This window comes from Crotalus tigris, unplaced genomic scaffold (assembly GCF_016545835.1).
Source record: "Crotalus tigris isolate CLP2741 ecotype Arizona unplaced genomic scaffold, ASM1654583v1 scf7180000024390.453493, whole genome shotgun sequence".
In the NCBI taxonomy this organism is placed as follows: Eukaryota; Metazoa; Chordata; class Lepidosauria; order Squamata; family Viperidae; genus Crotalus; species Crotalus tigris.
The window spans coordinates 215,606-226,150 of NW_024100560.1; the positions used below are offsets into that span (position 1 = coordinate 215,606).

A 10,545-nucleotide genomic window follows, 5' to 3' on the forward strand; every position below is an offset into this window, starting at 1 on the left:
AAATTTTTGCTCACTCAAAATAATGACATAGCAGACACTTTAGACAGAATATGGGTTATGACAGCCCAATGGGACTTCCCAGCCTTACAGTTTCATAAGGATTGGAGTACAATGGTGTTCCAAGGGATGTTGTCCTTTGCAGTTCATTCCAGGGACGTGTTGGAATTCCAACATTTCCTTACAACCATAAAGCCTAACTTACTAAAGAAAGACAATTTTATTAATGATTTTTGGGAACAGGCTTTCAACTGTTTGTTTTCAAATTACTACACTGGTGAACAGCATACAGAGTTTTGCACTGGGAGAGAAAAATTGCAGAACCTTCCTGGACCTTTTTTTGAAATGAAGATGACTGCCCAAAGCTACAGTGTATATAATGCCGTCTGTGCTGTGGCACATGCATTAGATGCCATGCAATCACTGAATTCCCAGCACAGAATGATGACAGCACTTGGGACCCCACAACCTTGGCAGGTATTATTTTATATTCAAAGCAACTACATTACCATAAATAGGCAATTGAAAAGTAGCATTATGTAAAGTTCACATGACTATTGATCAGAATCACAAATAATTCTATCAATATCTTCTCAGATAATTTCCTCATAGAAAATTATGAGGCAGCAGTGTGCAGCAGAAGCAGCCAAAAAAGCTAATGAAATCCTTGGTTATATAAACAGAAACATAGAATCAAAATCACATGAAGTATTAGTACTGCTTTATAAATCCTTAAAAAGACCACACCTGGAATACTGCATCCAGCTTTGGTCACCATATTACAAAAAAGGTGTTGAGACTTTGGAAAAAGTGCAAAGAGCAACTAAAAAGCCGAGGTGGCGCAGCAGTTAGAGTGCAGTACTGCAGGCCACTTTAGCTGACTGTGTTCAGCAGGTCAGCGGTTCAAATCTCACCGGCTCAAGGTTGACTCAGCCTTCCATCCTTCCGGGGTAGGTAAAATGAGGACCCAGATTGTTGGGGGCAATGTAAATATATATATATATACATTGCTTACTGGTGTACACCGCTTAGAGAGTGCTTGCACTTAAAGCGGTATATAAGTCTCATAAATAAATAAATAAATAAATAAATAAATAAAATAAGATGATTAAGAGCCTTGGAGACAAAAACATATGAAGAATGGTTGCAGGAATTTTTTCCAGGCTAGAGAAGAGAAGGACTAGGAGTGACCTGATAGCATTATTCCAGTATCCAGGGGCTGCTACAAACTTATTTTCTAAAACACCAGAAGGCAACATAAGAAACAATGAATGAAAACTAATCAAAGAGCGAAGCAACCTGAAATTAAGGAGAAACTTCCTAACAGTGAGGACAATTAACCAGTGGAACAGCTTGCCTTCAGAAATTCTAGGTGCTTCATCACTGGAGGTTTTTAAGAAAAGACTAGACAACCATCTATCTGAAATGGGATAGGGTCTCCTGCTTGAGCAAGCGCTTGGATTACAAGACCTCGAAGATCCCTTCCAGCTCTCTTCTGATTCTGATTAGGTTGTCAGTGGTATTTCTCACATATTTCCAGTATGCCTGGAAGCTTTGTTTATATATATATTTGTTAGATTTATATTCTGCTTTTAATACAGAACTCAAGACTGTAAATACCTTCCCTCCTCCATTTTTTTCCCACAGCAGCAAACTAGATTGAATTAAAAGTCACTGAATGAGGTTCCATGGATGAGAGCAGACCAGGACTTGGATCCCCTTGTTGTCAGTCCAGTTGTCAGTTACTATTATACCACCCAGATTCTTTAGCAATATGTCTTTCTGAAATCAAGAGACTATATTTCTTTTCTTCATCACAAGTTGCAGCAATTTTTTTTAAAAAAAATATCATTTGTTTCAGATGTAATGCAAAATATCAGCATATTATATTTATGAAAATAGGACTGTGCATGGTAAATTTTTAATATTAGTTAGTTCCCTCATGTTTCCTTTATTGATAGACAGATATATCAGCATCACTTTTTACACTTCACATTATTTTTCCTCCAAAATTATTATCTTATTATTATATTGGTATTTCTTGCAGCTTTTGCACATCTGTGTCTATTATACTTGTTTCATTGTGTTCTATATACCTATATTTATTTGCTATTTGATTTTAATACACACTGAGGATTTTAGTGGATATCAATTCAATATTTATATGAAATAGCAATAATAAAGACACTTCACCATTCATTAAAACCTCATTTTGCCATCTTGGGTTTCAGCTTTACCCTTTCTTGAGGAGAATTTCATTTAACAACAGTGCTGGAGACCTAGTATCTTTGGATGAACGAGGTGAATTGGAAGGTGGATTTGATATTATTAATTGGATTACTTTCTCAAACAAATCATTCACCAGAGTGAAAGTAGGAAAGTTGAATCCACATGTCCTATCTACCATACAACTATACATTAATGATGGGAGCATCTTGTGGCATAGCAACTTTAATAAGGTAAAATCTTATTATAGACTGTTGAGATAGGAAGGTAAGGAAAATTTCCTTCTTTGGAAGAATATGTGCAAAATCTGGACTTTCCACATTCCACATTATAGGCAGCAGAATACATTAGAGACAGTAACACTATCTATATGATTGTCTATCTATGGTACTTTAATGTTTACTTCATGGAAAATACTAAAATAATACATCTGATAAATTTATATGAATATAAATTATGGGATAATTTAAGTGGAGTCCACCATAGCGTGGGAATAACATGAGAAATGGGATAATTTACAATATATATGACAGGAATTTGCATACAAAATCTCTATATTACAGAAATCTGTGAAAAATCTATGGATGTGCATTTTTTATGGATTTTATAAACTTCTTTAAGAATCAGAATAGAATGTTAGCTTACTAACACAAACAGTACGGCAATTTTTTCAAGTTATCAAGATCAAGGTCATAGAATTATATCCTAAAATAACTGAATATGTTTCACATAAAAACTTTCTCTTTGATGAGAAAACTCTTTTCAATGAGAAAAACCCTGTGAAAATATTTTGCTAAGCTTTCCCTCCTTTCTAATTATTAACAGACACCACCATTTTCAGTATGTAATGACCATTGCCATCCAGGTTCCGTTAGAAGAAAGAAAGACGGGGAACCATTCTGTTGCTATGACTGTGTTTCATGTCCCAAAGGGAAGATTTCTAACCAGAATGGTAGGTAATAAAATACATTAGCATTTTATAATGAATAAATTTTATTTAGCCTTTTAATCAAATAAGTATGTTCTTTGCATAGAATTCTAAGCCATGATGACATATTATTTGGGGGGTTTAATGTGATTTTTCAAACCTGTCCTATATCAGGCATGGGATTGCCTATGGAAATAAATCTGTCCATTGATCTTTCCCTCTTCAATTTAATGTTTTAGATTATTTTAATTTTTGAAAAATAAAACCAGGAATTACACTACAAAGGAAATACGTTAGCCTGTAGCAGCATTTCCAAATTATGTTTTTGTCTAGCTCAGCATGATCTAACATGACTGGCAGTGATCTTCTGGACTAAGCAAAACTATTTTTTCTAATAAATTGTTGAGGGAGAGTAGTGTAGCATAATTACTATGAATGAACTACATATTGATTTTCTAAATTAAAATCTAAATCAAAATATAACCATTGTTGTTTTGTATTTTTCCAAATGCTGCAATATAGTACAGTTCTTTCATGAGTATGAAAATACACAAAGGAAATTTTTTGACAAAAATAAAAAGATATGTAATAGAGAAAAGAAACAGAAAGAGACAATTGTATCTGTTTATATTATTTTAGATTAAAATGTGCTTTGCATAATAAACTTACACTTTGAGAATCTGAAAGTCCTTAGCGGCTAAAGCATCAGACAAGAAATTGGGACAGTATGAGTTCTAGTTCTTTCATAGGCACAAAATCAGCTGGGTTACTTTGAGTCAGTCATATTCTTTCAAACATAGGAAAGAAGCAATGGCAAACCACATTCGAAATCTTGCCAAGAAACCTACAAGAACTTGTCAGGAATAAAAACTGACTTAAAGAAACACATACACACACACGCACATACACATACATAAACAAAGACACACAGAGAAAGAGAGAGACAGAGAGAAAAAGAGTCAACTGATCATTTCCATTGTTCCTCATGTAATTACTTGAGTGGAATCTCCTGAATTTTGAATTTAACTTACTAAAGAGGTTCAGGAAATGAGAATTCCTTGCCCCACAGTAATTTTCACCTTCACATAACCACATGGATTATGTGAACAAAGACAGAAAATAATGCTGGAAAACTATTGCAAGAAAGAAAGTAGAAATAGCATTGAAAAAGAAAAGAAAAAAGAAAAGTTCATTTCCTTATTCAATAAACTACCCTTTCTAATTGGAAAATCCACAAATCACAAATTATTTTTTTTCTGTATTCAGCAAATGTATGTATTTGAATCCCAAATTTTCTAGCTTTTTTATTAGTCCACTAGGTGTGATAAAATGATTCTTTATATTGTCCACATTTCCAATGTAAATTTGAAGTGTCCTTATATATCCTGGCTATTTTTTCTAGAGTCATATACCAATGACATATCTTTTTATAGAAATTCTCTTTTAAATTAAAATATAATGTACATTTCAGTCCTTTCAATCGCATTTTCCACTTTCCAATGATATTATGACCAAAATTCATAGCAACAGGAAAACTAAAAAATTGATCACTGATGACAGTCCTACTCATTGTGTGTTATATATTATATGTGTAACTGTCATACAAAAGAGAATCAGCTGAGTGGAAATTGGTATGGCTAAGTTTAGTATATCATGCAAACCCCCCTCCCTTCAAGCATTACAGGATTGCAACTTAGGCTGGATGATCACCAATTATAAAATTTTTCACTCTTTCTCTCCCTCTCCCTCCTTCCCTCCCCCCCTCTCTCTGTACATTCCCTAATCAGACTTTAATGTCAGTATAGTTAATGTCATTGAGATTAAGATAGACAGGAAGAGCTTTGAAAAGAGAACTTCCTCTTTTGCTTTGCTTACAATAGTATTATGATAAGAAATCTGAACAAGTGAAGCAATATCTAAGTTGCTTCTAAGTTGAATTTCAAATAAACATTTTAAAATACTGATAAGATTTATAAGTTTATATTCAGATATAAATTTAAGAGAAACAATTTTAATGTTTTTATTATTATTATTATTTAAAGAAATGGACAAGATACCCCCTACTTATTTGGGAAATTGGATCTCCACCACATCTGTCCTCATCCAATTCTTAGGAATTAAAAAGAAAAGAAAAGGCATAAATCCTTGATAAAAACAGATATGTATCCAAGACACTGAGGTGTTATTGTTTTATCTTTTTTTCAGACATGGACGACTGTATCCCGTGTCCAGATGATCAGTATGCAAACAGTAACCAAGATGGATGTCTTCCCAAAAGTTTAAATTTTCTCCTTTATGATGAATCATTGAGTCTTGGCTTAGCTTTTATGGCTGTTTTACTTTCTGCAATCACAGCTTTGGTGCTTGGGATTTTCATTAAGTACCAGCACACTCCAATTGTCAAAGCCAATAACCGAGACCTCACTTACACTCTCCTCATCTCCCTCCTGCTCTGCTTTCTCTGTACTTTCCTATTCATTGGCCAACCTCATACTATAATCTGTCTCTTCCGGCAAACCACATTTGGCATTATCTTCTCTTTGGCTATTTCTTCTGTGCTGGCAAAAACCATCACTGTGGTTCTAGCATTCATGGCTAAAAAGCCAGGATCCAAAATAAGGAGGTGGGTGGGGAAAAGATTGGGTATTTTTATAGTCCTATTCTGCTCTGCTTTTCAATTAGTCCTTTGTATTGTGTGGTTGTGTACCGCTCCTCCCTTCTTAGACTTCAACATGCATTCTTTGACTGAAGAAATTGTAGTAGAATGTAATGAAGGTTCAGACTTCATGTTTTACTGTGTTCTGGGCTATCTGGGATTTCTGTCTCTAATCAGTTTCATTGTAGCTTTCTTTGGCAGAATGTTGCCTGATACGTTTAATGAAACCAAGTTCATAACATTCAGCATGTTGGTGTTTTGCAGTGTATGGGTCACCTTTGTCCCAACTTACCTAAGCACCAAGGGAAAATACATGGTGGTTGTGGAGATCTTCTCCATCTTGACTTCCAGTGCTGGTTTGTTGGGTTGCATATTTTCCCCCAAGTGTTATATAATTGTTCTAAAGCCTGAGCTAAATAGTAAAGAGCTAATAATAAGGAGTAATAAATAGAATTCTGTTTGTCAGTTTCTCATTCTTTAAAGCAGGTAAACATTGTAACAATGTATTTGCATTTTTGTGTTTGTGTGTGTGTGTGAGAGAGAGAGAGAGAGGGAGAGAGGGGGGAATGGACATATGGACTGAGACAGAGAGATATGAGATGAGATGAGATAAGACGAAACAAGACGAGATGAGACGAGACAAGACAAGATAACCTTTATTGTCATTTTTTTCTGTGAACACACTGTCATACATTAAAAAATGCAATTCTGATGCCTGCTCACAAAAGAAAATGTGTATGTGTGTGTGTGTGTGTGTGAAGAATATACAAAGCAGTGGTGGGATTCAAATATGTGAACAATCAGTTCTTTGTGTGGATGCCTGGGCAACAAAAAAATTAGCTGAATCCCACCACTGATACAAAGGCATAACAACAAATCCAGCAATGGAAATTTAGTATAATATAGTTTGAAAACTAACACAGAAATGACAAAAGACATAACTTTCCAATATTTTTCTCTTTAAAAAAACCACAGGATTTGAATCAATGTCATGGAGTTAGTAATGTCAAATATATGTTCATTTATAACAGCTGTTGAATTCACTATAAACCCATATAAATTTATGAATAATCTGCAATTGTGGGTTATATTTGGCATTTGTTTTGTTCATTTTACATGTTCTAAGACAAATTAATTTTAATATCCCATTCATTATATTGGGATGACATGTTTTAGTATGTTCCCAACCCTTTCTTAGGTTTGTAATTGGACTTGAATTGAAAATTTTATTTATATGGATAAAAAATATCACATGGTAATCAAGAAGATAATAAAAACTTTTACAACTAAAATTCTTTTTTGAGTGTCAGTGTCTCTTTTTGACTTCCTCCATTTGCAATAACATTCAAAATTAGGACTTTTAACTACTCTTTCAGTATGCACCCCACTGTATTTTATGACTTATTTCATCATTAATTTTCTAATAATTTATCATCTATATATTATTCATTCATTAAAACCTCTGAATGCAAAAAAGGGAATGAAAAGTACAAAATAAATGTAATAAGTGATTTGGTCACATAGAGCAGGAGTGTCCATGGGCCAGTTGCAACATATGGAGGCAGTGCCCATCCCAGGTCCGGCAATGCAAAAAAAAATCACAATACATTGTGACATATCACGTGACATGGTGAGTTTGACACCCGTGATATAGAGAATGAATGTAGATCTATTTACAAAATAAATATGTGAACAGAGTGAAACAAAAGTAAGGGAAGAACAAGAAAATGATAGAGATGAGAAATCTAAGGTCCAACCCCCCCAAAAAAGGAAACATTGTATGGGTATGAGAGTAAGAATAGTTTGGACAGATAAAAATGATCAAAGAGATGTAAGGATAATCTCCGTGTAAATTAGAACCAAATAGTTTAAAAAAAAATCTCATGATTTTAATTTCCTTTAATAACTTCTTGAAACCTTTTTTATGCCTTTTATAATGTTATCTTAATATATGCATTTATTTTATTATGTATACTGTGCTTCAAAACAGTTACTATTACTTAAGCAGAACTGATGGCCTACAAAAGCTTTGGAGCTTTTATTTGTATGGAAAAACCTCTATTTCAGATCATTTTCTTTGTAAGAGAAAATAATTGGAAAAATGGGGGGGGGTGAGTCACAGACTTGGAGAAGTCAAATATATAAACATTTGTAACAACTGTTGAATTCATTTAAGGGCCATCTAAGTTTGTAAATAACCTGCAAATGTGAGTTATATTTGGCACTTGTTTTGTTTGTTTTACATGTTCTAAGCAAATTAAATTTAAAATGTTGTTCATTTTACTTGGGTGGCATGTTTTAATCTGGATAATCCCTCCTTAGGTTTGTCATTGGATCTGAACTGAAACATTTATTTATATGGACCAAAAAAATCAAGAGGTTATCAAAGAGATAACTAAAACTGTTACTATTGAAGTTCTTGTTCTGGTGGGTCAGTGTGTCCTTTTGACTTCCTCCTTTTGCAATAAAAAAAATAAAAATTACGAGTTTTAAACAATTTCTAAATACACAACCCCCCTGGAAATTATGGCTTGCTCCATCATTAATGGGTATTAAATGTCTATATTTTTCTAAAACCTTAAAAAAATTAATTCCAACCATTGTGTGTTCTTTGTATGAGGATGGATTGGATAATGTAATCATAATGAATTTGGCTATTTTGATTATGGTGAACAAACCCATCACTTACATAACTTGATACCTGATGCTAGACAATGTATCAAGATAGTCAATCTTCTTCTTAATGACTATTTAACCTGAATTATGAAGAATCAGAATCTAGGGATAATGTGTTATGTTCTTCTTCATTTAAAAGCAAACATGTCAAACACAAGGTCCGTGGGCCACATCAGACCCATGTTGGGCACAGATCTGGCCTCGGAGCCACCAGTAAAGGCAGTGAGCATGCATGGGCCGACAGTATTCAGCAGCAGCCACAGCCCTTGGTGGGTGCACTTCGGGGTTTCACAGCCCAAGCAGCCCAGATGGGTCCAAGTGCTGTGACCTCAGGCCAACCCTCCAAACAGCAGATGAAAGCAGATTTATGGGAGGGAGGCAAGTGATCTGGCCCGCTGGATGTTCCGGGCATCCTGCTCCATCCCACTGTCTATCTTTGCTTGCCCTCAGCCACCATGGCTGGGATGGGGTAGGCAGCTGCATGGCTACCCGTCATATCCGGCAGGCCAGATCGCATGTTTCCCCCCCATACCTCTGCCACTGCCTGCTACTATTACCACCATCCAGGCCACAATGGCTGTGGGCAAGCAAAGACAGACAGTGGGCCACAGCAAGGTAGTCTAGCCGGTCACTGTCACCACCACACTGCAGCACCTGTGCACTTAGCCCCTGCCATCCAACCTCAACCTCCAATGAGTCTGCCACCTGCCCTCCCACCCCAATGGCCCCAGAAAATGGAAAGGATGGGGAGTCCCCATCCCCAAGAGGCAGCCGGGATTCCTTTCCCCTCCCTGCTCCACCCTGCCCAAGCCCAGTCCCAGGTGCACCTTGGGGTCCCACAGCCAGGCCACCCTTGCCCTGCCATCTGCTTTGCCTTGCCTTGGCTTACCTCATGGTAGTGGCACCAGTATCAGCAACCCATCTAGTAGGAGCTCTGCTGCCCTTCAGTCTCCCCCAGCCTGGATAGCCCAACCCAGGTAACCTAACATCAAGCTGGCCACCCCCACCCTGGCCCTGACCACCTGGTCAGACATGACGATATAGCCAACCACAATGCGGATGCAGCCATCAATAAAATCAAGTTTGACACCCTCGGTAAAGCAATTGCTGACAAACTCAGTCTCAGATAGTTGTTTTTTAAAAAAACCTGGTCATAGTCAGTTATTTGTTATTTGTCAGTCCTTTATTTCTTCCTTTGTTTTTCTCCTATGTCAAATGTCTTATATCTATAGAGCTATGACTTATATCTATTGAATTATAGATTTCCAAAACAAGCATAGCTTAGCAGCAGGCTCAGTAGAAATTCAATAGAATTAAGAATAAAAGCCCTCAATCACAGATGAGCAATATATTGGGGAAAAAATGGAACACACAAAATTTCTCTGAATAGTGGTTGAAAATGGACTGGCATCCTTAAGATAGATCTTTAGTACAAAATAAACTATAGTGCAGTCATGAGTTTTCTATTTAGAAAAATGGAAAATTAAGTGGAATTTATTCCCAGATAAGTGAGTGTTATGTAACAGTATGTTACCAACTAGGGCTGTAATCTATGAATTCATTGGGAGAGGGAGAAGGAGGAGAAAAAAGGAGACATATGCTGGCAAACCAAAACTAGTTTAGCAAAACTACCATCCTGCAAAACTGCCAGCCTGTTCACTCTAAGAAGAAGTAGAAAAGAACTATAGAACTGTAAACATTGAGTCAATGTGGTAGGTTCCATATGGACCTTGGCCAGGTAGATAACTTTGAAATGCAAGGCAGCACATAGACACCAGATTTTGTTGTATGGCTTTGCCATTACAAAGTCAGAAGAATGGGGAAAAGTAACCAGAAACTGCCTGAAACATGTTACATGAATGAAGGGGAAATTTGAAATATTCTTTTATTATCCTAATAAAAGGGGGGAACCCTCACAAGTACAGTATGTTATATGTTTTAAGTTGGATCAGCTTGCACAAACCCATTGTCATGGTTCCGACAGATGAAATTCTTCAAAAGAACTTTGAGGTATTATTTAACTTAAAGAATTTTTTATTCAAGAAACATATCAGCACTACAT

The 10,545-nt window shown here is 35.9% G+C and overlaps 1 protein-coding gene across 1 annotated transcript in view; it reads right to left on the bottom strand.

The window, feature by feature from the left end:
* LOC120301668 (olfactory receptor 14A16-like) overlaps positions 1 to 10,545 on the bottom strand; it is a 54,399-nt gene that overhangs the window by 3,684 nt on the left and 40,170 nt on the right. The window lies entirely within an intron of this gene.